At 39.6% G+C, this 26,000-nt stretch overlaps 1 protein-coding gene and 1 pseudogene across 3 annotated transcripts in view; both read left to right on the top strand.

Annotated features, from left to right (window-relative positions):
• Window positions 1-26,000, top strand: part of LOC131507339 (large ribosomal subunit protein uL15-like) — a 62,012-nt gene that overhangs the window by 27,792 nt on the left and 8,220 nt on the right. Inside the window, exon 4 of one of the 3 annotated variants that reach the window (XR_009259452.1) lies at window positions 20,178-20,820. The exons of the other annotated variants lie outside the window; for them this stretch is intronic. The gene's annotated coding sequence lies outside the window, so the exon portion shown is untranslated. Of the gene's footprint in view, window positions 1-20,177; window positions 20,821-26,000 lie in introns of those variants that run through there. 3 annotated transcript variants of the gene reach the window in all.
• Window positions 1,051-4,508, top strand: LOC131507338 (voltage-dependent anion-selective channel protein 1-like; annotated as a pseudogene).

Raw genomic sequence — 26,000 nt, 5'->3', positions numbered from 1 at the left:
TGTGATGGTATCTGGAGTTGGGGCCTTTGGGAGGTAATTAAGTCATGAGGGTGGAGCCTTCATGATAAGATTAATGCCCACATAAGAAGAGGCCAGAAGAGCTGGCTCTCTTCTTCTACCATGTAAGGATACAAAAAGTCAGGAATCTGCAGCCTGGAAGAGGACCTTCACCAGAGCCCAAACCTGCTGGCACCCTGATCTCATATTTCCAGCCTCCAAAACTGTGAGAAATGTATCTCTATTGTTGATACATCACCCAGTCTATGGTAATTTGTTATAGCAGCCTGAACTAAAACATCCCCCTTACAAGTTTCATTTTGACTCTGTCTTTGCAAAGCAGATGGCAAACAATTATTGAAGCCACCATCATCTAGTCTGGTTGCAAGTAAGCATGCAAGTATTTAAGGTTTGATTTTTAAAGATCAAGCAGAGGACCAAAAAAGGTGGTTTCAGCATCAGGTAATGAATCCATTGGCTACAAAAGAAAAAACAGGCTTTCCTGGCTCTCAGTGTATTATTAAATCACTCCTTTTATATGACATCCCTTTCCCCCCCTCACTGTCTTTAGAGAGAACACTGTAACTGAGGTGGGCAAAGTCAAAGTTCTTATGAGGGTGAAATGAAAGATTCAGAAACTCCAGGTGCACTTTGTCATGCAGCCCAGTAGTGAGGACCTGAGATGACTTAGCAATATCTTTGTACTTTGTGCCAAATGCACCCGTATTTACCTTTTGTGGGGTTTTTTTTTTTTTTAGCTCTCTTCTCTTTTGTTCTCTTTTTTATCATCATTTTTTTAAAGTTTATTAATTTATTCTGAGAGAGACAGAGATAGTGACAGTGGGAGAGAGGCAGAGAGAGAAAGAGACAGAGAATCCCAAGCAAGCTCTGGACTGTCAGTACAGAGCCTGGAGCCCAATGTTTAAGACACTGTGAGATCATGACCTGAGCCAAAACCAGGAGTTGGGTGCTCAAGCGACTGAGCCACCCAGGTGGCCCTTATCATTATATTTTAAATGTTTATTTATTTTTGTGAGGGTGGGAGGGGCAGAGAGAGGGAGACAGAGGATCTGAAGCAGGCTCTGTGAGCCTGATTCTCTTCTTTATTATTTTGATATTTATTTAAGAAATCTTTATTGAGTGCTTATTCTATATGAACCATTGTGGCAGTTAGGAATTAAATGGTAAGTCAAACCATAATCTCTACTTCTCACAGAGTTTACAGTGATTCTCCATGAATAATATGACAACAATAACTAATACACATAAAATGATTATTATATGCTAGGCATTCTTCTAAGAACTTTAAATTTATTGTTTAATTCACACAACTAGAAAGGTATTGTCATCACCATTTTATAGATGAGGAAACCAAGGCACAGAAAGTAAGAAATTTGCCCAAAGTCACATGGCTACAGTGGTTGAGCTTGTATCCTACTTGCCACCCTTTTATTGTCTTTACTAATGCAGATGTCACCTGAGGTGTTATACTAATTCATTTATTTATTAATTCATCCACTCTTCACCCTGTTATTAAGCATCTTTGATGATTTAGGAATGTAGCCATGGTTTCCAGCAAACAAGGAGTTAGGAAGTCCTTGTCATGGAGTCAATCACAGTTTCCTGAGAGGGAAAGGCCATAAACACATAATTCCAGCACAACCTGTTAGGTACAAAGGCAGGGCTATGTACCAAGTGAAACGTAAACAAAGAAGCAGGAGTGACTAACTTTTGTCTGGGGTTGTTGAGAAAGACTTCACAGAGGAGAGAAATTTTTATTAGTGTCTTAAAGGCTAAATAGCAACTCATTAAAGACTAATAGGGAGATCAATCCAGAGAAAGGAAAGAACACAAGGAGAAGCCTGGAGTCATGCCAGGGCCAGGTGTGTGGGCGATGATGGTGCAGGTGGGTGAGGAGCAAGACTTAAGGATCAGAAGTCGAGTTAGGGTTGGCACTGCAGTCCCAGAGACAGCCACCACCCAGCCTGATGCCACTGATCCTGAGCCAGAGATGGCTGTGCCTCCCACGTGTGCTCATTTTGGCAAATCTGCGAGAGATGTCTTCACCAAGGGCTAGGAATTTGGCTTAATAAAACCTGATTTGAAAACAAAACCTGAAAATGGACTGCAATGTACCAGCTTAGGTTCAGCCAACACTGAGACCAACCACTAAAGTCAGCATCAGCCTAGAAACCCAGTATAGATGTATCAAGCACGGTCTGACGACCTTGGAAAAATACAACACAGACAACACTCTAGGCATGGAGATATTTGTGGAAGACCAGCTTGCATGTGTACTGAAGCTGACCTTTGATTCATCCTCTCACCAAGCACAGGGTGGGAAGGTGGGAGGAGGATGCTAAAATCAAGACAGGGCATAAGCAGGAGGCATCAACCTGGATGTGGATTTCCACATGGCGGGGCCTTCAGACCGGGTCGCTCAGGTGCCACATCAAAACGACTGGCTTGCTGGCTCCCAGATGAATTCTGAGACCACAAAGTCTGGAGGGACCCAGAGCAACTCTGTGGTTGGCTACAAGACTGATGAATTGCAGCTTTACACTAATGTAAATGACAGAATGGAGGCTAGTGACTCCTTTTATCAGAAGGTGAACAAGAAATTGGAGACCAATGTTAATCTGGCCTGGACAGCAGGAACTAGTAACACTGACTTCGCAATAGCAGCCAAGTATCAGATGGACCCTGACGCCTATTTCTCCACCACAGTGAACAGCTCCAGCCTGATAGGTTTAGAACACATTCAGACCGTAAAGCTAGCTGTCAGACTGACTGTGTCAGAGTGATGCTGTCAGCTCTGCTGGATGGCAAGAATGTCACTGCTGGTGGCCACAAGCTTGGTCTATGACTGGAAGGCAAGCATAATCAAAGGCTATACAATCATTTCATTTTAAACTATTTTACAGCATAGCTACCCTCAGAATTTAGTGTACCTTTTAATGTTTGTCTGGAATGCAATAATGCTAACCATCATGTTGAACCTCCATATTAAATGATTCCACTTTAAGGTGTTACTCTTTCAGAGGTACAGAAGAAACCCAATTCCAAACAAGATCCTTTCAGCTGTGGACTTGGAGGGAACTTGGTGGCCTCTAGAAATGTCAGGGCTTTTTTTTTTTTTTATCTAGAAACAGCTGCTAGTGGAAGTTGATAATTACAAACTGTCATTAAGTAAATGAATGAAATTGTGACTTCCTGAGAAGTGAACCTTAGTTTCCTACCCCATGAAGGAGAGGCTTGTTGTTTGATGGTGTGTACAAACTCATCTGAAAGAGACTTTTTAAGGCAGATTTTCATGACCTGTTTCCACCCCAGTCCATCACCTCTTTTACACCAAAAATAGTCTGCAATGCATGGTAGCTGAGTTTTTTGTTTTGTGAGTGTGTGTGTGTGTGTGTGTGTGTGCACTCGAACGCCATTTTGAGATAGAGGTGGATGAAGCCAGTAATTCAGGACTTTATCTCCTTTCATGTTGTGTTTTTTTGCCCTTGCACCAGATGAAACAGCTTCTAAGAGTTCTAGCTGCAAGCAGAGAAGAGTCTCTGTGACTGTAATCACATGGTGACATCATTCAGAATCTAAATTGGACTTCTGTTATATTCTTGCCACTCGGTTTATTTTTTAGCAGTTTAACCGGTGATTTTAGAGTCTTCCATTTTGGGTAGAATAAGATCCTCCTTTAAAATGCTATAATTAACATAACTTACAGTGAAACTTGAACAAAATATTAGAACCTCAAAAAAAAAAAAAGAAATTGAGTTGGAAACAAAGAGTGATTATTGACGATACTCAAAGGGGTTTAAACTGGGGATTAATACATACAGATCTGTATTGTAGAGATCCTTTGGCACCATTTTGAAGAAGATTAATGCTAGAAGATCCCAAGGAAAGTTAGAACAAATTGGTAGCTATTGCAGCTATCTAAACATTACTTCAGTTATGGAAGAGTATTAATTCAGAATTAATTCAATTTCTTCACACAACCCCCATAAAGTAGGTGTGACCATATGCCATTTTACAGATGAAGAACTCAGTGAATAGAGAGTTGCCAAATGGTATACAGCCAGTAAATGGAGTCATGTTTCACACCCAGGCAATCTGTGTCTGCATTTTTAGAGCCTTCGGGAATAGGGGTGGAGTGCTGTACTGGAGGTGGGGTTAGGGGATACAGCCCATTACCAGGGCAAACTTTCTTACAAATCCCCTTTAAATATCTTTCTCTCTTCCTAGAGTTTACACTCACTCTGGCTGCTAATCTCTCTGCTCTAAGGGCTATTGCTGTCACACTGCTTTTCTTGAGAACTTCTTCCTTCTCCTGCCTGGCTGTTTATATTCCACTTAGCTCTGAGAATGTGACCCCCCTACCCCCCTTGGCCTAAGCACCCTCCTAGGCTAAGTGAAATCTCCAGATTTGACCTTTTTTTTTCTGAAGAGAATCAAACCCTGCTTTCAATTCTGGAGAAAGTGGATAGGAGGAGAAGTCTAGGAACTTGAAGGCATTAAGATGTTGGATTTGATTTCAGGTTTGTTTATTTTTGTGGTATCTCAGAGATATTCAAGTAGAGATGAGAAAAGAAGAGAGAAGCCAGAGGTTTGAATTTTTTCTTTTGAAAATACTTATTAAGTATTTGTTTGCAGACACTTAACAGGAGTTTTCAAATACCATCTCCCTGGCCATTACCTCTAGTATTTTGGAAGGCAGCCTTTGTACACAGCTAGATATTTTTTCTAAATAACTTCGAAAAGGAAACTAAACCAGTGAGTCAGTGGCCAAGTTCTAACAGTCTATTATTTTTAATATAGGATTTTTTTCTGAAGATAGTTTATAATACATGTTCTGAAATTTGCAATTTCCTCAAGTTTAAAGACCCACATAGGGACAGATGTCATAATATTTGTACAAAAAATTTGATAAATACATGTAGGTAAAGGTTGTATTTTTTTATTTTTAATGTTCCCAATAAAGAAAAGTTGCATGTTTACTAAAGAGAATATAGAATACAGAAGTTAAAAAATGTATCATACCGTCATATATAGCTTTATGAACATTTGTGCATATTCTCTTCCATATTACTTCCTTCTTTTTCTTTCTTTTTGATTACTGCATTTCTTTTATTTTATAATTTCAGTGTTTCTAGTGTTCCACTTTAAACATAGCCATTTCTTCCTCATAGTATATAAATTGCTACTTAAAAAATATGTATCTGTCGGAGCACCTGGCTGGCTCAGTCAGGGGAACATGTGACTCTTGATGTCAGGATGGTAGGTTCAAGCCCCATGTTGGGTGTAGAGATCACTTAAAAGTAAAATCTTGGGGGGCCTAGGTGGCTCACTCACTTGGGTGTTTGACTCGGTTTCAGTTCAGGTCATGATTTCATGGTATGTGGGTTTCGAGCACCTGCATTGGGCTCTGTGCTGATAGTGTGGAGCCTGCTTGGGATTCTCTTTCTCCCCTTTATCTCTTTACCCCTCCCCTGCTCCCGCACATGCATGTGCTCTCTCTTTCTCAAAATAAATAAACATAAATAAATAAATAAATAAATTATTTTAAAATATAGGGGCGCCTGGGTGGCGCAGTCGGTTGAGCGTCCGACTTCAGCCAGGTCACGATCTCGCGGTCCGTGAGTTCGAGCCCTGCGTCAGGCTCTGGGCTGATGGCTCGGAGCCTGGAGCCTGTTTCCGATTCTGTGTCTCCCTCTCTCTCTGCCCCTCCCCCGTTCATGCTCTGTCTCTCTCTGTCCCAAAAATAAATAAAAAACGTTGAAAAAAAAATTTTTTTTTAAATTAAAAAAAAAAAAATATATATATATATATATATATATATATATATATATGGGTACCTGGATGGCTCAGTCAGTTAAGTGTCCAACTCTTGGTTTCGGCCCAGGTCATGACCTCATGCTTCATGGGTTCAAACCCCTGTGTTGGGCTCTGCACTGACAGCCTGCCTGGGATACTCTCTCTCTCCCTCTCTCTTTTCCCTTCCCACACCCATGCTCTCTTTCTCTCTCTAAAAATAAATAAATAAACTTTTAAAAATTAAATAAAAAATATATATGCCTTAAAAATTGTAAAGGTAATACATTCTCATTACTTTTTAGGAAGTCATGCGATACAAAAGTATATAAAGTCAAAAACATAAGTCACCCTGCCTTTTCCCAGACCTATTTCCTGAGGAGGTACCTCAAATGATGTTTTGATTAAATACTCAAGCTTTTACAAAAGTAATTCTTGGGGTTAATTTTTCCCCTCATATCTGTAATCTAAGTTAGTAAAAATATATTTTCTCTAAAGTGTTGTTATTGATTTCTTTTCTAGCTTTTTTCAGATTACTTTTTTGTGCTATGTTTTAAATAATTATGTATGATGAAATGTTGCTAAAACACTGGAATGTCAGTTCACCTTGCTGTGAATGAGTTGGAGGAAGATTTTATACCAAGGATATTGTTGGATTATAGTCATTCTTTGAATAGAGGCTAATTATGGCTTAGATTCTCTTCTTTCTTCACCTTTCTGAAAAATAAATGTTTTATTATGGGATAATTTTAGATCTACAGAAAGATACAAAGATAGTACAGATGATTCCTGTATACACTTCACCCAGTTTTCCCTAATGTTAGTATCTTTTATAACCATGGTACATTTGCCAAAGCTAAAAAATTAACACTGGAACAACACTATTAACTACAGACTCCATTTGGGTTTTATTAGTTTTTCCATTAATATCCTTTTTCTATTCCAGGAACCAATTCAGGATACCTCACTGCATTTAATTACTTCATCTTTTTAATCCCATTGTTTCATTGCTCTCCAAGAAAGCTTGTGGGAAGAGAAAAAGGGGTTAGAGATAGCACATAGTGACACATTCTTCAGGCAGAAGTATTTGAGCTGTACCAAATGTCATGCGTGAGTGGAAATCTTCATGGCATAATTTGAGAGATGATGTCAGACATGACTCCATTCTCAAAAATATCTCCTACCCCACCAACCTTCGCACGGAAATTACAGCAACAGGGATTTGATTACCACTCTGGACCACAGATACCTCTATATCTTTATTAAAAGTGCAAATCCTCTGGGGCGCCTGGTTGGCTCAATCAGTGGAGCGTGTGACTCTTGATCTCAGGGTTGTGAGTTCCAGCCCCCCACTGGATATAGAGATTACTTAAAGAAAAAAAAATCTTTTAAAAAAAGTGTATATCATCTTCACATTAATTTATCAGGTCAGTTTCTTTGGTGGGTTGTCGGGTAAGCTGATATAAGCAAACAAGCTTGGGTAGGTATGTAAAGGAGATGCTCGAAGACTGGTTTGGCCACATAGGGAACAACGCAGAATACATTCGAGTTATGGTGTCAGAGGAAATCAGAGTATACTTGTGGGCACTGAGAGCCTAGCGGTGTGTATATAGGGGTAGTTGGAAGGCAGGAAACTTGGAGAGAAGGAAAAGTGAAACTTTAGAGGAGAAAATAAATTTCCTCCTGATGTGTGAGATGTGATAGGAAAAGACAAATCCAGCCTTCTTCATACCTTTCCTGCAGCTGAATCGGTACTATGCAGAACGTAATACAGGGAACACCTGTATTAGAAATCACCTGCTTTAAAACAATGGTGATTCTCAGACCCTAGTACCAAAAATTCATTTAGTAAGTCTGGAAGAGGGCCCAGAATCTGCATTTTAAACAAGTTCCCCCAGGGATCTTATGCATACTAAAGCTTGAGAGCTAAGTTCTAGGCAATTTCTCTTAAAGGGTAAGGACTATATCCGGCTTATTTTATTAGCATCTTTTTTAGCACCTAGTGCTCAATACTCAGTAAACCTTGAATTGAACAGCTCAAGTGACTGTGTACCAGAAATGTGAATGTGTTTTCTCTTAATCTCCATGGATTTGGACAACTGGTTTTTTGAGTCTTTGCTTTTGTATGGCCAGTGTCTAGTCCTACTTCAGCTAAAAAGCATCTTAATCCTTTTCTTTGTTTCCCTGAAGAAACTACTTCCCTCCAAGCATTACATTATGTAGTTTAGATAGAGTTAAATCTAATCCCCAGTTCCAGAAGTGGGAATGTTATCCAGGCCAGCCTTCAAAGTATAAGGAATTCTCCTGGCCACAATGATTTGCTCAGAGGTGTGCATACAACTGAAGCTGAGACGGGGAGTCAATCCTAGCACTATAGTAAACTCTTTCTTCTGGGATTGTTAAACTGTAATCATATAGCTTGAAGTCAACACAGAGCTAGCTGCCTGAGAATGAAGCCACCAAAGAAGAAAATAGAGCCAGGGATGCCTGGGTGGCTCATTCGGTTAAGCCTCTCTTGATTTTGACTCAGGTCATGATCTCACAATTAGTGAGATTGAGCCCTGCATGGGGCTCCCTTGCTGACAGCATGGAGCCTGCTTGGGATTCTCTCTCTCTCCTCTCTCTTTGCCCCTCCACCACTCATGCTCACTCTCTCTCTCTCTCCCCAAATAAATACACTTTTAAAAAGAAAAAAAGAAAAAAAGAAAAGAAAATGGAACCTAAAGATTGATGAGAAAGACAGTATGCTGAGGACATCATTTGAGTGCCTTGATCAAGCCTTGCCTGAAGTTTACAACTTGAACTTCCAGGTACTGGGTCAATTAATCCTCTTTCTAATTTAAACTAAATTGAATTGGCTTTCTCTTGCTTACAGCAGGAGTCCTGACACATAGCTTTTATATTGCCCTCCACCACTTGACATCGTGAATGAACAACTTTGAGTCTTGGGCTTTCCCTAACACTCTGCCAATGCTAAATATAATAAATATAATTTCACAACATGGCTCAGACCTGTCAGACTTCTGTATTTCATTTGCATGGGTGTAATTTATTTATTTACCTTTTGCATTGGTGTGATTTAAATCCCATCAGAGCAGCCTTTATATAGTTCTGAGCATGAAATGAGTGCTCTATCAAGTTAGATGGGGATATTCTAGATGTCATCTTTCCCGGAAAATTTCCCTGACTCCCACACTTCCGTATATTCTAGGTTAAGAAGATCTCTTTTAGTTTCTATGCTTACCCTTATTCCAGCCCCCTTTTTTCTGTTGTAATTGTTTCTTACCTGCTTTCCCAAGTGGAGTTCCTCTTGTCTTTTTTTTTTTTTTTTTTTTTTTTTTTTGTAATCTCCAACACCCAGCCCAGTGCTTTTGCACAGAGTAGGTACTTGACATACAAGTATTGAATGAATGGATGAATAATGAATGATGACAATTACACAAATCAGGGGAAACTTATTCCTTTCCCCATACTTTCACTAAGAAAGCTGCAGCAAATCAGTAACTACATTTAAGGTTTCTGCTTATCGATCTTTTTGCCTTATCTTCCATTCTATGACGCATGCAGAGAAGGACATTGATCAGTTATTCAAAAGCTGGCCACCAGGTGTGAAGGGTTGAAAATATGGAAAATAAAGAACAATTGAAGAGGCCTGAAGTTATCTCGGGAAAGGAAGATTTGGAGTAGAAAACAAAACTGTCTTCAAATACTTGAAGTGGGTGGGAACCAGGGCAATAATCAGGCCAATAAATTCTGAATGAAGTTCTTCTACAGTAAAGAATTCTAACGATCAGGCTTCAGGACTTCCTTGAGCTTCCCATTCCTGAGGGTAATCCTTTAGAGCCTAAATATCATTTGGTGGAGAATCTATAGAACAGTAGACAGTGGGGGGGGGGGGGGGGGTGTCAGGAATTCAAATACCTGCCTTTACAAAGGTCTCCTGCCACCCAGAGAACATTACGTTTTAGAATCTTTTTTAAGAATTCTAAGAATATTAGGGGCACCAGCATGGCTCACTCAGTTGAGCATCTGAATTCAGCTCAGGTCATGATCTCACGATTTGTGAGTTAGAGCCCCACATCTGGCTGGCTGCTGTCAGCACAGAGGTCGCTTGGGATTCTCTGTCCCCCTCTCTCTCTGTCCCTCCGCAATACATGCACTCCCTCCCCAAAATAAATAAAAACTTAAAAAATAAATGAACTCTAAGAATCTTGGAATCTCTTAAGACTCTTTTTTAATGTATATATAATTCCACTAAACTTTTGCTTCTTGTATAATGAAACATTTGCAGATGAAGAATCGTATCTTCCTTCTGTTCCAGTGCTACACTGATGGACAAAGCGTTTTTTGTAGCCCAAATGCATGGCTTTGCATTTGGTTAGAAATGGGCTCAGAAGCATGGGATTATCCTACATATGTCCTGCATTCTAGTCAACCCCAATCTTAGGACTTTATCAGTGTAAACTTTGGTCAAGTATGTGTGCATGTTTGTGTGTGTTTTTGGGTAATTTTTGCTAATCATCCTAGGTGGTGACTGATTAATTAAGGATGCAAGCTCTCCTGTAAGAAACAAAGGCTTGGAAAAGGGTAGTTATAGACCACCAGCATCAGGATCTCTCAGGATGTTTCTTTTTTTTTTTTTTTTTTTTTAATTTTTTTTTCAACGTTTTTTATTTATTTTTGGGACAGAGAGAGACAGAGCATGAACGGGGGAGGGGCAGAGAGAGAGGGAGACACAGAATCGGAAACAGGCTCCAGGCTCCGAGCCATCAGCCCAGAGCCTGACGCGGGGCTCGAACTCACGGACCGCGAGATCATGACCTGGCTGAAGTCGGACGCTTAACCGACTGCGCCACCCAGGCGCCCCTCTCAGGATGTTTCAAGAATGCATATTCCTAGGTTCCACCCAGGCTTACTAAATGAGATTCTTTGGGGGTTAGGCCCAGGAATCTGCATTATAGCAAGTATAGGGGAGGAAAATGAATTTCCCCCTACCCTTCTGAGTTCTTAGCTGAGATCACTGTAATAAAAGATGGATTGACAAGAGAAGACCAAACAGGAGGTTGTTAACATGCATATTTCACATATACCCTGGGGAGATTCTAGGGAAAAAGGAATAACTCACAGAGGTAGCTTTAGAATTTAGACTTACATACCATTTTAATAGGGAAAGGGAGAGGGAGATGCAGACCTTAGAGGAGAGAGCAAATTATTTTTAGCAAAGATGAGTGGGCCTTTAGAAGATGGAAAGTAGGATACTTTATGACCAAGTATGTCTGGGTGTGCTATCAAATTTAATCTATCCTCTCCTGTGAGCAGAGTCAATTCTTCCTGGGTGATGAAACTTCCAGGAAGGAGATTTATAACAACTGAACCCCTTTTGGAGGTGCTGTCTTTAGGCAGATAAGGGGAGTGGAGAAAAAGTCTTTCCATACATCTCCCTGCATTTGCTGTTTTCAAGTGCTTACAGCCCAAAAGAATCAACATGCCAAAGTGGCATAATTTGTGGTGACCTGTCCCAAATTCCTACAGACATATTTTGGGGTGGCATATTGTTACCCTTCACAAGCAACCCCAGGTACTAACTGTGAATGCTGAAGTTTGAGGCGCATGACTTTAGGAGGTAGCGGGACAGTGAGAGGAACTTCTTTCTCCTGAAGACGAAAGTTCTTTTTGGGTAAAACTACTGTGTTCTCAAATGCCAAATGACAGACTGTCCATTAGGGAATAGGTCAATTGAATTTTTTCATTGCTAATTCTCAGAAAATATATGACTTTAATTAAAATTATAGATTCCCAATTATATTTTAACTATTCATGTGTTGAAAAGATATTTAAAATTATATAATCATACAGTTTCATACATGTTAAATAATGCCTTTGGTTTAAAAAGAAATCAGGGACCACACATCATACAAAAGGTAATTATGTAAAGGTGTGGAAGTATTATCTGACCTTATTTTGCAATATATATATATATATATATATATATATATAGTATATATATCAAAGCATATTGCATATATTTTGCAATATCAAAGCATCATATTGTACACCTTAAACTTACATAGGTTATATGTCAATAATATCTCAATAAAGCTGGGGGGAAAAATCAGAAGAAAAAATCAGCCTTGACCTATTTAGAGTCTTCAAATAATATTATTAATTAATATTTTCTTTTTTTAATGTTTATTTATTTTTGAGAGAGAGAGTACATGCTTGGGGTCGGAGGGGGAGGGGCAAAGGGAGAGGGAGACAGAGAATCTGAAGCGGGCTCTGCATAGGACAGCAGAGAGTCCTATGCAGGTCTTGAACTCACAGTCCACAAGATCATGACCTGAGCCAAAGTTGGACGCTTAACCAACTGAGCCACCCAGGCTCCCCACACTAATTAATATTTTCAAACATTTGTATGATAATCATGAAGAATGAGAAGTATGGGAAAGTAAATGATTTGCTTTATAAGCTCATGATAAAAAAAAGTCTTATACCTACACTGGAAACCAGGCCAAAGGTACAGTGGAAAAGATATATTACTTCTCATTTTATGCAGACACATTGCATCTCCAAATGGGCTCTATTCCAGGTCATAGAAAATAAGTTATGCTAGGAGCATCTGGCTTGTTCTGGCTTCAGTGGAGCATGAGACTCCTGATCTCTGGATTGTGAGTTTGAGCCCTATGTTGGGTGTAGAGATTTCTTAAAAATCATTTAAAAATCTTTCAAAAAAAAAAAAGAAAAGAAAAGAAGTTATGCTGTACTCAAAAACAATTCCTGAAATTTACATTTTGTTTGATTTGAGACATACCTATTCACCTGGAAATATCTCCAGGTAAGTAGCCTTTGGAAAAGATTGCTACCCATAAACTGAGACATCAGATATACACTCTCTAGTAATGAATACAAAATTTAAAATGAACACCAAAAGCCTTCTGGAACTTTAAATGAAAAGACAACTTTTATTAACCACAGTGACATTCTTGAGACCTAGCATTTTAAAGAAGCTCAGAATAGCTAATCCACCTGAATCTCAGGATTATGTTTCAAAAACTCTCATGTTCTGAGGCGCCTGGATGGCTTAGTTGGTTAAATGTCCAACTCTTGATTTTGGCTCAGGCCATGATCTCACAGTTCCTGGGATCGAGTCTTGCACTGGGCTTCATGCTGACAACATGGAGCCTGCTTGGGATTCTCTCTCCCTCTCTCTCTGCCCCTCCCCCACAGGTTCTCTCTCTCTCTCTCTCTCTCTGTCACTCAAAATAAATAAATAAACTTTTTTTTAAAAAAGAGGATTTGATAAATAGGAATGCTATAAAACCTTCTGTCTTTAGAATTAAAAATCAGGAATGTCATGCTGTATTGTGTTGATAAAATATAAGAGGTAAATATAGAATTACATTCAACTTCATTTCTCCAGTGTACTTTAGATAATGTGTTGTGATTTACAATTTTAAAAATTCTTTTACTGAGGTATAATGTTTGTGTGTATATGTATATACACACTTACATATGTATATATGTATATATACATATATAAGTGAGCATATATTACATTAATCATAAATATGCAATTCAATGATTTTTTTATTAAATATACACTCAGGTAACCTCCATCCAGATCAAGATATAAAAAAGTTTCAGCTCTCCAAAAAGTATAACTTTTATTGCGTTTTAAAATGATATATATAAATTATAATTCAAATAAATGAAATATATTTAACTATTTGACATGTGTTAAAAAGAAAACATAGTCCCCAGTGGCATGACTTAGGTTAAGGTCCCAAGTCAGTAAACCAAAACTTAATACCTAACCTAACTACAGTTTCAACCCCCTAGAAATGTAACCTTCAGCCAGTCAACATGGGAATTTCCTGGTCAGCGCTAGGACATTTACTGACAAACCCCACTCCTTTCCCCTTAGGAGGGCGACCTTGCCTAAAACAATGGATTTTTTTCTGTAGCCCTTTATAGCTCCCTTCTACTTGGTAGATGGGATGCTACCTGATTCATGAATCTACTAATAAAGTCAATTAGATCTTTATAACTTACTAGGTTGATTTTTTGTTATTTAACACGTTAAAATATATAAATGAATGTATCATACATTACTAAAAACTTGAAAAATTAAAAGAAGAAAATAACCATCCATCGTTTTACTACCTTAATGAAACTACTTTGATTTCTGATCATTTCATTTGTTAGAAAGAAAACTGGAGGCCCAAAATGGCATCACTTAGGTTAAAGTCCCGAGTCAGTGAACCAGGATTTAATACCTAACCTAACTGCAGTCTCAACCCGCTAGGAATGTAACCTTTATTAACCAGTCAGCATAGAATTTCCTGGTCAATACTAAGACATGTGCTGATATACCCTTTATCCTCCCCTTAGAGGGCAACCTTGCCTAAACAATGCGTTACTTGCTAATAAATTGCTTTCTGTGTGTGTGTGTGTGTGTGTGTGTGTGTGCCCTCTCTCTGCCTTTAAAAACATTTCTCTTGTTTAGCTCAGCGGAGCTCCCCTCTACTTGCCCGATGAAATGCTGCCCAACTCATGAATTATTTAATAAACCTGGTAGATCTACAAATTTACTCAGTGGAATTTCGTTTTTTAATAGATTCAAGTCTTTTTTCACATATTTTCAAAACATTATGACCGGAATGTATATAAAATTTCAAATCCCACTTTTTTTTAACCTGACATCATGTCATATGCATTTTCCATGGTGCTTCATAATTCTTTGTAATTATTTGCTTCCGCATAATATTGCATTGAACATACTATAATTTTCTTAACCATTCCCCCAGCTGTTAGGAATAAAGTTTGTTCCAGCGTTTGCTCTTTGCTGTGATAAATATTTTTGTGTATACAGGTTTTTCAGTTTCCTAAAGGCTTTTCAATTATCCATTCTACTAAAAAGAAAGAAAACACATGTCTTTCTATTAGTACCTGTGCCAAGACATTAACTTTACTTGACTTTCTATTATTCAAAAATGTAGGCTTATAGTACACAAGTCTGAAAGGAACCTTGGAAGTAACTCAGTTCTGCCTAATTTCCAAAAAAGTTCTATAAGATAGTAACTTTAGTATGATCTTTAGTATGATCACTTCCACTGGTTTTAGAATTGCTATCACCATATTTCATATAGGGTCATAAAAGTAATGTAACTTTTTTTTTAAGTAGGCTCCACAACCAACATGGGGCTTGAACTTGACGAGGTTTTGGGGTAATGGTGGGGGTCTGGAGCTGATAAACAACAAAGAACAACAAAGACAAACAAAGAATTCTTGAAGACGTCTTTTGTGCAAAACCGTGATTTTATTAAAGCATGGGGACAGGACCCATGGGCAGAAAGAGCAGCACTGGGGTTGTGAGGAGTGACTGGTTATATACTGTGGAGTTGGGGGAAATAAAGGCAAAACGGAGGCCTCCAGAAGGACTTTGATATGCTAAAGAGGACTCCTAAAATACCTGAGGCCTTGCTATTGTCAAGCTAAGGTTGTTTTCGCTCTAGTAAGGGATTAATTAACATTATGACCATAAAGCATTCCTAAAGAAATGTTATACTGTGTATTTGACTCAAGTATTTGTCAGCTGGGCTGCAGGTTATAAGGAAATTCTTGCCTTTGTTACCCATATCACTATGGAGGGGTGATGTTGGGGCTCCAGGAAACTGAATCTACAGGTTTCTGGAGATTAGGCTATTGATAGGATTGCCTTTTTCTTGTAATTTATGAAGATATTTGTAAACTGATGGAGACCCATGTCCTGTATGACTGTGATTTGTATCAGTTAACCATTTGTTTTCTTTCCTTTCCTTTGTCTTCGGGCATCCAGGAGTGCCTGAGGAATATCACACACATTCTACCTGGTGTGTGTGTGTGTGTGTGTGTGTGTGCGCACACATGCGTGCGTGCATGCGCTAGCTTGCACTTCATCCTCAGCCCGCCCCTTACTACCTCAACAAACTCAAGACCCGGAGATCAAGAGTCACATGTTCTACAGATTGAGCCAGCCAGGCACCCCATTATGTATAACTTTTTGGGCCAGCCTCTCCAGTGTCCTTATATGAAACCATTGCCATCACCCTACCCCCACTCTAGAACCTTCTATCTACTGATTTGAGTTCATTTGCCACTCTTCCTGTTTGTGCTCACTCTCTTCTGTTTCTCCCATCAGATCCTCCCCACCCTCTCCACTCTGCTGCCTGCCCATCTGAATGGACTAGTCAGTGCTTAGGTGAGGGGCCCCAACAAGGAGGAAGGAGAGGTAAGGGAGAATATTTACTCCCTTGTTTGCCTCCCTGCAGGGTCACTTAAAGTTGGTTGCACCTTTCCCTTGGAAGATCACAGTTCCTCTCAAAGTGATCCTCTCCACAAAACTTTTTTGAATTACTCTTTCTGGGTTTTGTGACCAATACTTCCCTGTGTCCCTTTGGGCCTAGGGATCATTGCCCCAGGAACCTACCCTGTCCTGGTTGCTTTCCTCTACACTTCTTCCCACACTTTTGAAAATGGTCCATTTGATCAACCTACTTGGCCTATTTTAATGTCAGTGTGCCATCTGTTTCCTGCTGGATGTCTGACTCACTCTGTATACATTCAACAAATGCAACCCAGACAGTCACAAAACTGGAGTTGTAACTACTTGCTTTCTTGATTCTGATAGTTAAATGGTTCAGAAAATACTGGCACGGCTCACCCTGCTTGCCTCTAGTATTCAACACTGCGTTGCTCAGATACTTCACAATCCCCATCAGAATGAGAAAGAAACTTCACTATTGAACTTCAGTGAAAAAGTTCATCTTCAATGGCTTATGAACTGAAGGAGTTATGTACTGCTTTCTTTTAAGGTTCAGATTTTTATCTCATGAAAACTCTCATGTTCGATATATCTGTGCCAGAGCAATTAAAAAAAATTTTTTTAATGTTCATGTATTTTTCAGAGAGAGACAGAGCGTGAGCCAGGGAGGGGCAGAGAGAGAGGGAGACACAGAATCTGAAGCAGGCTCCAGGCTCTGAGCTGTCAGCACAGACCTTGACACAGGGCTCAAAGCCACGAACCATGAGGTCATGACCCGAACTGAAGTCCTCAAGTAACCAACTGAACCACCCAGGCAGCCCTGTGCCAGAGCTATTTTAATAATAGGATGGGGATGCCTGGCTGGCTCAGTTGGTAGAGTGTGTAACTCTTGATCTTGGGGTTGTGAGTTCAAGTCCCGTGTTGGGTGTAGAGATTATTTAAAAATAAAGCCTTTTTAAAAAATTCTCTATTAAAAAATAACAATAGCATGAATAAACAGTATAAGAGCTAGATATGTATTTTCCTTTGGTGGATGCTCAATACCTAGCAGTCTATGAATGAAATAAGAGCTCTGGGAATTAAAACTTTTTTAAAATAAAGAGTCAACCTCTCAGAGTGCTCACGTTATTCCATATCTATAAGACAGACTCATGTAGAAACTGAAATAATTCTTCCAAGCCTTTGGGAGCATTATTTGGCAAGTTACTGTCTGGTGTGTTTAGTCTGACTTTTCATAGAGAAAATGCTTTTTGAATATTAAGGAGGTCCTGAAGGGATTAAGGCAGAATTGTTAGGTTAATTATTTCCTTGTAGAAGGAATGTTTCAAACTTAATAAATGGAAAAAGCAAAGGTGGCTCAAGGGTTAACTCAAGCCATTATATCATTTTCTTGATAAGCTTCTTCTTCTGACTTTCAGTTGGACTTATTTTGCTTTTACAGAGGAGAGGGTGTGGATCAGGAAGTTTAAAAAAAAAAAAAAAAAAAAAAAGACATGAAGGGCTGCACCAAGGCCAAGAAAAGCTTGGGCTTCCTCACCACATATTGAGCAATCGTCTCTCTCTTCTCATTCTTCAGTCCCTTACTGGTCTCATCCATTCTGTGTCTGTAGTTACCACTATCACAGATGAGTCCCTAATTCAGTCTCTAGCACAGACCTATCTGAGCTCCAGACCCACACATACAACTATCTTCTTGACTTTGCCAGGTGGAGTATCTCAAAATACCTGGAATTTGTGACCTTCTTTCCTATGCCCAGGTTTGCTCCCCCTCCTGTGCTCTCTGAATCTTGAAATGACACCATCCTCCATTCAGTTACACCAGCCAGATACCTAGGGGTTCACCCTGGACACGTCCCCTCCTAACTCCTCATCCACTTTTTCTCCAAAATATACCTCAAACACATCCACTCTGTCCTTCTCCGGGGCCAACTCCCCAGTCCTGGGGCCATCACCTCTTGCTCTTGTCCAGAGAACAGCAGTCACCTCCTAACTGGTTTGTCTGTCTACTCTTCCAGTCCTTTCAACTAGTTCTCATGCTACACCTCAAATGACTGTTTTGAAATGCAAATATGTTTGTTAATACACACACACACACACACAGTGCTTTCCTTCTTCAATAACACTTCAGTAAATTCCTTTTTCCTTTAGTATAAAAATCAACAATTTTAACATGGCTTATGAATTTCTGCATGTTTTGGTCCTGTCCTACTTCTCCAAACCAATCTTATTTCCACTCTACCATCTACTAACTGAATAACCTTGAATAATAATTACTTAATTTCTGTGTGTTCCAGTTTCTTCATCTGTACAAAATAGGAATAAAGATAGTATCTACCTCCTAGGATTGTTGTGAGAATCAGTGTAAAGTGCTTAGAACTTAATAGGTACTCAACAAATGTTAGTTCTGAATAGCATGTCTTAGCTTCTTCCATCTCACTGATGGTTTTTCCTCAAAGGTGTCATACTTCCTTCTACCACAGTACCTTTGCACAATGTGTTCACTGTTTGGAGCACTGATCTTTCCCATTGTCACCTGGCATCATTTCCTCTAGGAAGCTTTATGATCTCATTAACCTGATAAGTCTTTCTATTACATGGTATCACAGCAACATATACCTTTCCTTAATAGCACTTACTATATTTTTACATTTATTTCAGTGATCATATGACTAATGCCTCCTTCTCCCCCTCTCTCTCTCCTGAAGTCCATGAAGGCAGGGTGGGGCTGGTAGGATCGGTTTTTCCCTCTTAATGCTGTATCCTCAGGCCTCTAGCATCTTACCTGACACTGGACAGGCATTCGATAAACATAAGTTGAATGAATGAAAATGAATTTCATTGTACACTGACAAGAGCTCCAAGGCCATGGGGCTTTAACATGGTCTGCAGCTTCCTTTCCCCTCGAATAGACAGCAGCACTTGTGTCAATGAGTTAGAATGGGTGTTTCTCGGGGAAGCTCTACTTGACCATGGACTCCCTATTTTCTCCGGGACAATGACAGTTATCCCCTTCTCTATGCATAGGTCATCCCTAAGAGGACTACTCTCTACTAGACATATGGTTCCAAAACCACACCTCTTAATGAGGCCAAGCCTAAAAGTACAAAACAGTAACATCCCCTTAAAGAATTTTCACAGGAGAGTTTAGCTATTAAAGTTCACTCTTAACCAGGACATGTCAGACAAATTGTTTCCTGGCATCTTTGATTTTCTTCTTCTCAGGCCCGGTTCTGGTTTGGTGTATGTTAACTTGCTTCTTTCTAGTGCTACACAAGGGTGAAATAATACTAATAGCTCATATCTACTGGGTGCTGTTGTTTGCTATTGCAGGCATCACACCAGGCATTCCCTATACAGCTGACCCTTGAACATCACAGGTTTGAACTGTGCAGGTCCACTTATATATTGTATATATATATGTATATATATATATATATATATATATATATGAATACAGTACAGTACTGTAAATGTATCTTCCTTATGATTTTCTTAATATTTTATTTTCTCTAGCTTATGCTATTTTAAGACTACGATATATAATACATGTAACATACAAATATGTGTTAATCAACTACGTCATTGGTAAGGCTTCCAGTCAACCGTTGGCTATTAGGAGTTAAGTTTTAGGAGAGTCAAAAGTTTTACGTGGATCTCCAACTATGACGGGGATCAGTGTATGGTTTGTGCGCAGGCGTGCAAGCGTACCTGGCTGTGGGGGGCCCAAACAGACCAGGTTCAGCCACTCACTGGGGACAAAATCCAAAGGCAGAGAGAACTGGGTGGTGAAACAAGAAAGGAATTTACTTCAGTGAGGCCAACACTGGGAAGACAGCAGACCAGCATCTCAAAGACTGTCTCCAAGTCTCCAAAGTGCCGAAAATACTTCCAGGTTTATATAAGGAAAATGTGGGGCAAAGGTGGGTGGGTTTGTGCAGGTGGGCAGTGAAGGCCAAATCAATCATCGTCTTGGAGTCAATCACAGGTGGGGGCTTGCTGGCTCAGGGCAATTTTTATTGCTCAAGGGAGTTATTTTGGTTCTCATCAGGGGATGCTTTGCCCTCAGGGTCTTCCGCCTGGGCCAAGAGACAAGCTGGAAAGAAGAACCCAACTAGCAAGTCTGAGTTCAAATGGAGCAGCTGAAGTCTTCTTTCAAGTGCCCCTAACCCCTGCATTGTTCAAGGGTCACCCATATATTTTATTTCACTAATTCTTAATTAGAGGGAAAAAAATCCTCTCAGGTAAATGCTATTATCTTCATTTTACAGTTGAGAACATGGAGGTTCAGACAGATGAAGAAACTTACCTAGTATTATAGGGCCAGTGGAACCAGAATTTGAATCCTGGTAGACTGATGCCACAGCCCTTTATGTGTTGAACCACATTGCCTTAGGCACAGCTAGTAATCCTAACTCATTAGTTCCTTATCCAGTTGGGTAAGCTACAAAGACTACTCACATTGTCCCATTGTCCTCATAAACCTCCAAACATGTTGTGAACATGGACATCATTCATCTTGGGATCAGACAGCAAAGTTACTCAGATTCAAAACAAAGCACATCTTGATCTGTGATTGGTATATCATGAGTGCTCACACAATGTAGGTGCTCAATAAATATTTATTGAGTGACTAAATGGATTACAGCAGTTACACCTTCATATACCCTTTAATTGGGTTATGAATATTTTCCCATACAATTTCTCCATAATTCGGGAGAAGAGTGAAGGATTTCCTTCTTAGTTCATTCTTTGTGGTCCAGACAACCTGATCCTAAATGCATGACCCTGAAAACCATCCATTTATCCATTGTAACTATTTGTCAACCAAGTTACAGGGTGTCTTGCCTTCACCTTAATGGAGAATGGACTTATTTTTCTCTGATGACCATGCAGCCTGGCATCTCTTCTGTCTTCTCTCCTTTCATAGTCAGGCCTGTTCAATATTTCTTTCTATGATGCTCCACACAGGCAGGCGAGTTTCACTTGTTACTCTTCCTGTAATTGTTACCTGTCACTCTTACACCCAGCAAGCCTTTCTCTCCCAAGCCCAACCTACATTGTACTATAACAGGTACCTTGCCTTCAATTCCAAACTGACTGATTTTTAGAAACCATTTCATTCTGAAGTAAACTCTGTCATTATAATCAAAAGTAGTCCTTTTCTCTTTTATGAAAAGAAAAAAAAAAAAAAACCCATTTGGAGTGCCTAGGTGCCTCAGTTGGTTAAGTGTCCGACTTTGGCTCAGGTTATGATCTCACAACTTGTGGGTTCAAGCCCTGCATGGGGCTCTGTGTTGACAGCTGGGAGCCTGGAGCCTGCTTCGGATTTTGTGTCTCCTTCTCTCTCTGCACCACCCCCACGCCCACCCCACGCTCTGTCTCTCTCTGTCTCTCAAAAAAATAAATAAATGTTAAAAATTTTAAGACATATTCATTGCATACAATTTTTAAATTCCACATAAACCCCCCAAAATAACTACTACACTCACTAGATGACATTTAAAGAGCCTGTACTAAAAATATTTTAAAAAAATGAGTCTGTACTATATGTTAATTGCTAAAATAACAAAATTACATTACTATTCCAATTTTACAGATGAGGAAATTTCACCAGGGTCTGAAAAGACTTCCTTAAGATGCTTAACTGGTATTTGTGAGTCTGGGTTTACACCCAGATCTACCCACTTGTAAAGCCAGCAATCTCTACCACTGACAACATCTTTTTTTTTTTTTTTTTTTAATTTTTTTTTTCAACGTTTTTTATTTTTATTTTTTTTTGGGACAGAGAGAGACAGAGCATGAACGGGGGAGGGGCAGAGAGAGAGGGAGGCACAGAAGCGGAAACAGGCTCCAGGCTCTGAGCCATCAGCCCAGAGCCTGACGCGGGGCTCGAACTCACGGACCGCGAGATCGTGACCTGGCTGAAGTCGGACGCTTAACCGACTGCGCCACCCAGGCGCCCCGACAACATCTTTTTAAAGGCCAATTCTGTTGTATAAGCTGTACCAAAAGACTTAGCAGTGTCGTCCCTACTATTGGATTTTTTGTTAGTTTCCAACCTTTTAATAATATTTAGAAATGGCAGTTTGGTAACATCTGACTGGCTCAGTCAGTAGAGCATGACTCTTGATCTCAGGATTGTAAATTTGAGCACCATGTTGGGTATAGAGATTACTTAAAAAAAATAAACTCAAAAAAAAAAAAGAGATGGCAGTTTGATAAACATTATAGTTAAATCTTTTCTTTGAAGTAAAAATAGCATTGTCTTTCCTCTAGAATACATAAGTAATTTATCCTTATTATAAACAATCAAAGAACACATGAAATCATAAGGGAAAAGTAAACACCATCTGAAATTCTACCATCCTGTAATAACCACCATTAACATTTTGCTGATCACAATTTTGTATCTTTTTTATGTGCACCATGTATAATTTTACATAAGTGGGATCTTATGTCTTTCCCTCTTTTCTTTACTCCCTAACTCCTACTCTCACAAATCCTTTTTTTTTTCTTTTTTTAAACTTTTATTTATTTTTGAGAGAGAGAGAGAGAGAAAAAAACACCAGTGGGGGAGGAACAGAGAGGGAGACACAAAATCCCAAGCAGGCTCTAGGCTCTGAACTGTCAGCACAGAGCCTGCCATGGGGCTCAAACCCATGAACCCTGAAGATCATGACCTGAGCCTAAGTCGGACACTTAACTGACTGAGCCACCCAGGCACACACACCCACCACCCCCAAATCCTTTGTAGGGATCAAACTCACAAACTGTGAGATCATGACCTGATCCAAGTTCAAGAGTCAGACACCTAACCAACTGTGCTACCCAGGCACTCCTGCACTCTCACAAATCCTATTCATAGAAATAGATGGGATGTTCATTATTTATTTTATGAAAATGAGATTGTTTATTATATTATAAGAAGGAAAAGAGAAATCACTTATTTCCAATGTGCTCTGTTAACTTAAAAGTAAATCATGAGGGGTGCCTGGGTGGCTTAGTCAGTTAATTGTCTGACTCTTGATTTTGGTTCAGGCCATGATCTCATGGTTCCTGAGTCTGAGCCCCTCATCAGGCTCTGTGCTGACTGCGTGGAACCTACTTGGGATTCTCTCTCTCCCTCTCTCTCTCTGCCCCTCCCCAGCTCATGCTGGCACGCTCTCTCTCTCTCTGTCGTTCAAAATACATATAAATAAGTAAATCATGAAAATTCCTCCAAGACTACTAGTATAGATCTAACTCACTCTTTTTGATGACTCCCTAATATTCCATTGGCTATGCTACAGTTTATTCAATCACTCTCCTATTAAAGGAAATTTCATTTAGTTTTGTTTCTTTCTCCTGCCAATCCAAGAAAGTTTTTTAAAAACATCCATATATAAATATCCTACTGGCAAATATGCCCTTACTTCTATGGAATAGATTCCCTGAGGTTACTTGTGTGACTGCTAAACCTAGGCCAGGGACTGGCACACAAACTATGACCCATGAGTCAAATCTGGTCTGCCCCTTCCCCTCCATTTTTGTATGGCCTGTGAACTCAGAATGGATTATATATTTTTTAATGGCTGAAAAAAATAAAGAATAATATTTTGTGACACACAAAAATTATCTGAAATTCCAGTTTAAATGTATAAACAAGGTTTTACTGGACCTCAGTCATACTCATTTATTTATACATTGCTTGTGCTACTTTCATGATACCATGTCAGAGTTGAATAATCGTGACAAGAACATATGGACTGCATGGTTAAGCGTCCAACTCTTGATCTCGGCTCAGGTAGTAATTTCACGGTTCGTGGGACTGAGCCCTGCATCAGGCTCTGCACTATCAGTGCAAGGCCTGCTTGAGATGCTCTCTCTCCATCTCTCTCTGTTCTTGCTTTGCGTGCATGCTCTCTCTCAAAATAGATACATAAAAACTCAAAAAAAGAATATATGGACTGCAAATCCCAAAACATTTATGTTATCTGGCTCTATATCTGGCCCTTCGGTATACAAAAGCTTACTGACCCCTGACCTAAGCAATTGATATACTTCTCTTATTGTTATTAGGTGGACAGGGTAATTATTTTAAAATACATTTATTTTATGGTATGAGATGGAAAAATCAATCGCTAAGGAATTTGGGGGAGGATTTAAAGCCATATTTGAATTGTACATATAGTGATTATTCCCTCTGTATAAAAACTATTTTGATATTCAGATTTCAGTAATTACCAGCATAGGTATAATATCTGGGGTGATGGGAAGATACATTCTCTGGACAGGTTGCAGTTAGGATATAGGACCTCTCTTTCTTTAACTGTCAAGTTCAGCTTATTCCTTCCTTCTTCGTGACTGTCCTACCCACAGTACCTTTTAGCTGTCTAGGCATGGCCAGGCAACCAGCTGTTACTTTATACACCTGCTAAAATAAGCAGGGACTCACTGTGAGAAGCAGCAATTGAAAAGTATAAGTGAGGAAGCCAAATGACTTATGACTAATTCTTGGCAGAAACAGCAAGAGGGTAACAGATTACAGATAGATCACCTCGGCCCGAAACAGAAAAGTGTGCGTGATAATGGAGTCAAGGAAAGTGCCAACAGAAAACAAAAAAACAAAAAACAAAAAACAACAACAAAAACCCCACCCTATCTTTATAGATAAACACAGAGAAATAACCGATTTCCCTTTTCTGTAGAAGTGTTCCTAGAATTGGCTGTTGTGATTAAAGCTGCCCTTGAAAAGGGGAAGCAATTAACTTAGGATTTTACAGGGAGTTAGGAATTCCAAGAGGCAGGAAAAATGAGCGTATAGGAAGACCAGTCAACAGGTCACAGGGGGCAATGTGAGAATTTTCACACTTCAGACTGTCATTTTTGCTGAAGTAGGAAGCGTATTTGTTCACTGTTAGAACTAATGCCCGAGACCTTAAAAGAGAATAATTCCTCCTTTTCCCTTTGTCACCATGCATTCTATTGGATCTGCTGTTAGTCCTCAAGTATTGATGGGGGGCTGGTTCTCTAGACAAAAACTAGAGATGAGGATGCTGGGCATTTCATGGTGGCAAAGCAGATAGAAATCCTGCCTTCACAGAACATGCAATTGGGCAAGAAAAGACAAACCATAAACTCAGTAAATCAATACATTCTAGACTATTTAGAGGTTGATAGATACAATGGAAAAAATAAAACAGGGAGGGAGTGGGATGGAGAACTAGGTCTAATCTTAAAAATTGTGGTCAGGAGAGGCCTCTGGAAGGTGAGACATGAGCCCTGTGCATGTTGGAGATGAGGACTCCAGGGAGGAGAAACCGAGAGAGCAAGTGTTCTGAGGTGCAGCATTCCTGGCTTTGCAAAGGGACTGTAAGGAATCCAGCTGGTTAATGGGAAGGAAACCAGGAGGAGAGTACTTAGGAATGGGGTTGTAGAGCTGAGGGACTTGTGGCTGGATTGCACAGCCGACATGCTCTTTGGCTTTTACTTTGGGTGAAATGAGTGAAAATTTCCCCGTAAAAATGGAGACCTCAGATCTAAGATCTGAAATCCACTCCTAAGTCTCCATATCTTCTGCCACCTTGTTTTGTCCCTCATCATCCATCCTCACTGCCTCCAGATTACCTCTGTAACACCGGGGCCACCACCAGGGGGCAGTGAGTGAGGCACTTGCCTTCCATGCAAAAGTTAAAGGCAGCGCCAAAAATCTCCATAGTTACTGATTTTCCTTATGTTTCAGTCTCTGAAATGGCACAGTAAAACACTGGTATTGATCCTTGCTTCTTTTAAATTTTGATATTTTGTTCATCATGGCTTTTTGGCGTTAGTGTTGATTTTTAGAAATACTGCATTAAATGGTATTTGATTACTTAGATTTTTGGCATTCTTTCTCTTAAATATTGTGTCC

The sequence above is a fragment of the Neofelis nebulosa genome, chromosome 3 (assembly GCF_028018385.1).
Source record: "Neofelis nebulosa isolate mNeoNeb1 chromosome 3, mNeoNeb1.pri, whole genome shotgun sequence".
Lineage (NCBI taxonomy): Eukaryota > Metazoa > Chordata > Mammalia > Carnivora > Felidae > Neofelis > Neofelis nebulosa.
The sequence above is the reverse complement of the archived record's forward strand: the minus strand, read 5'-3'. Positions and strand labels throughout refer to the sequence as shown.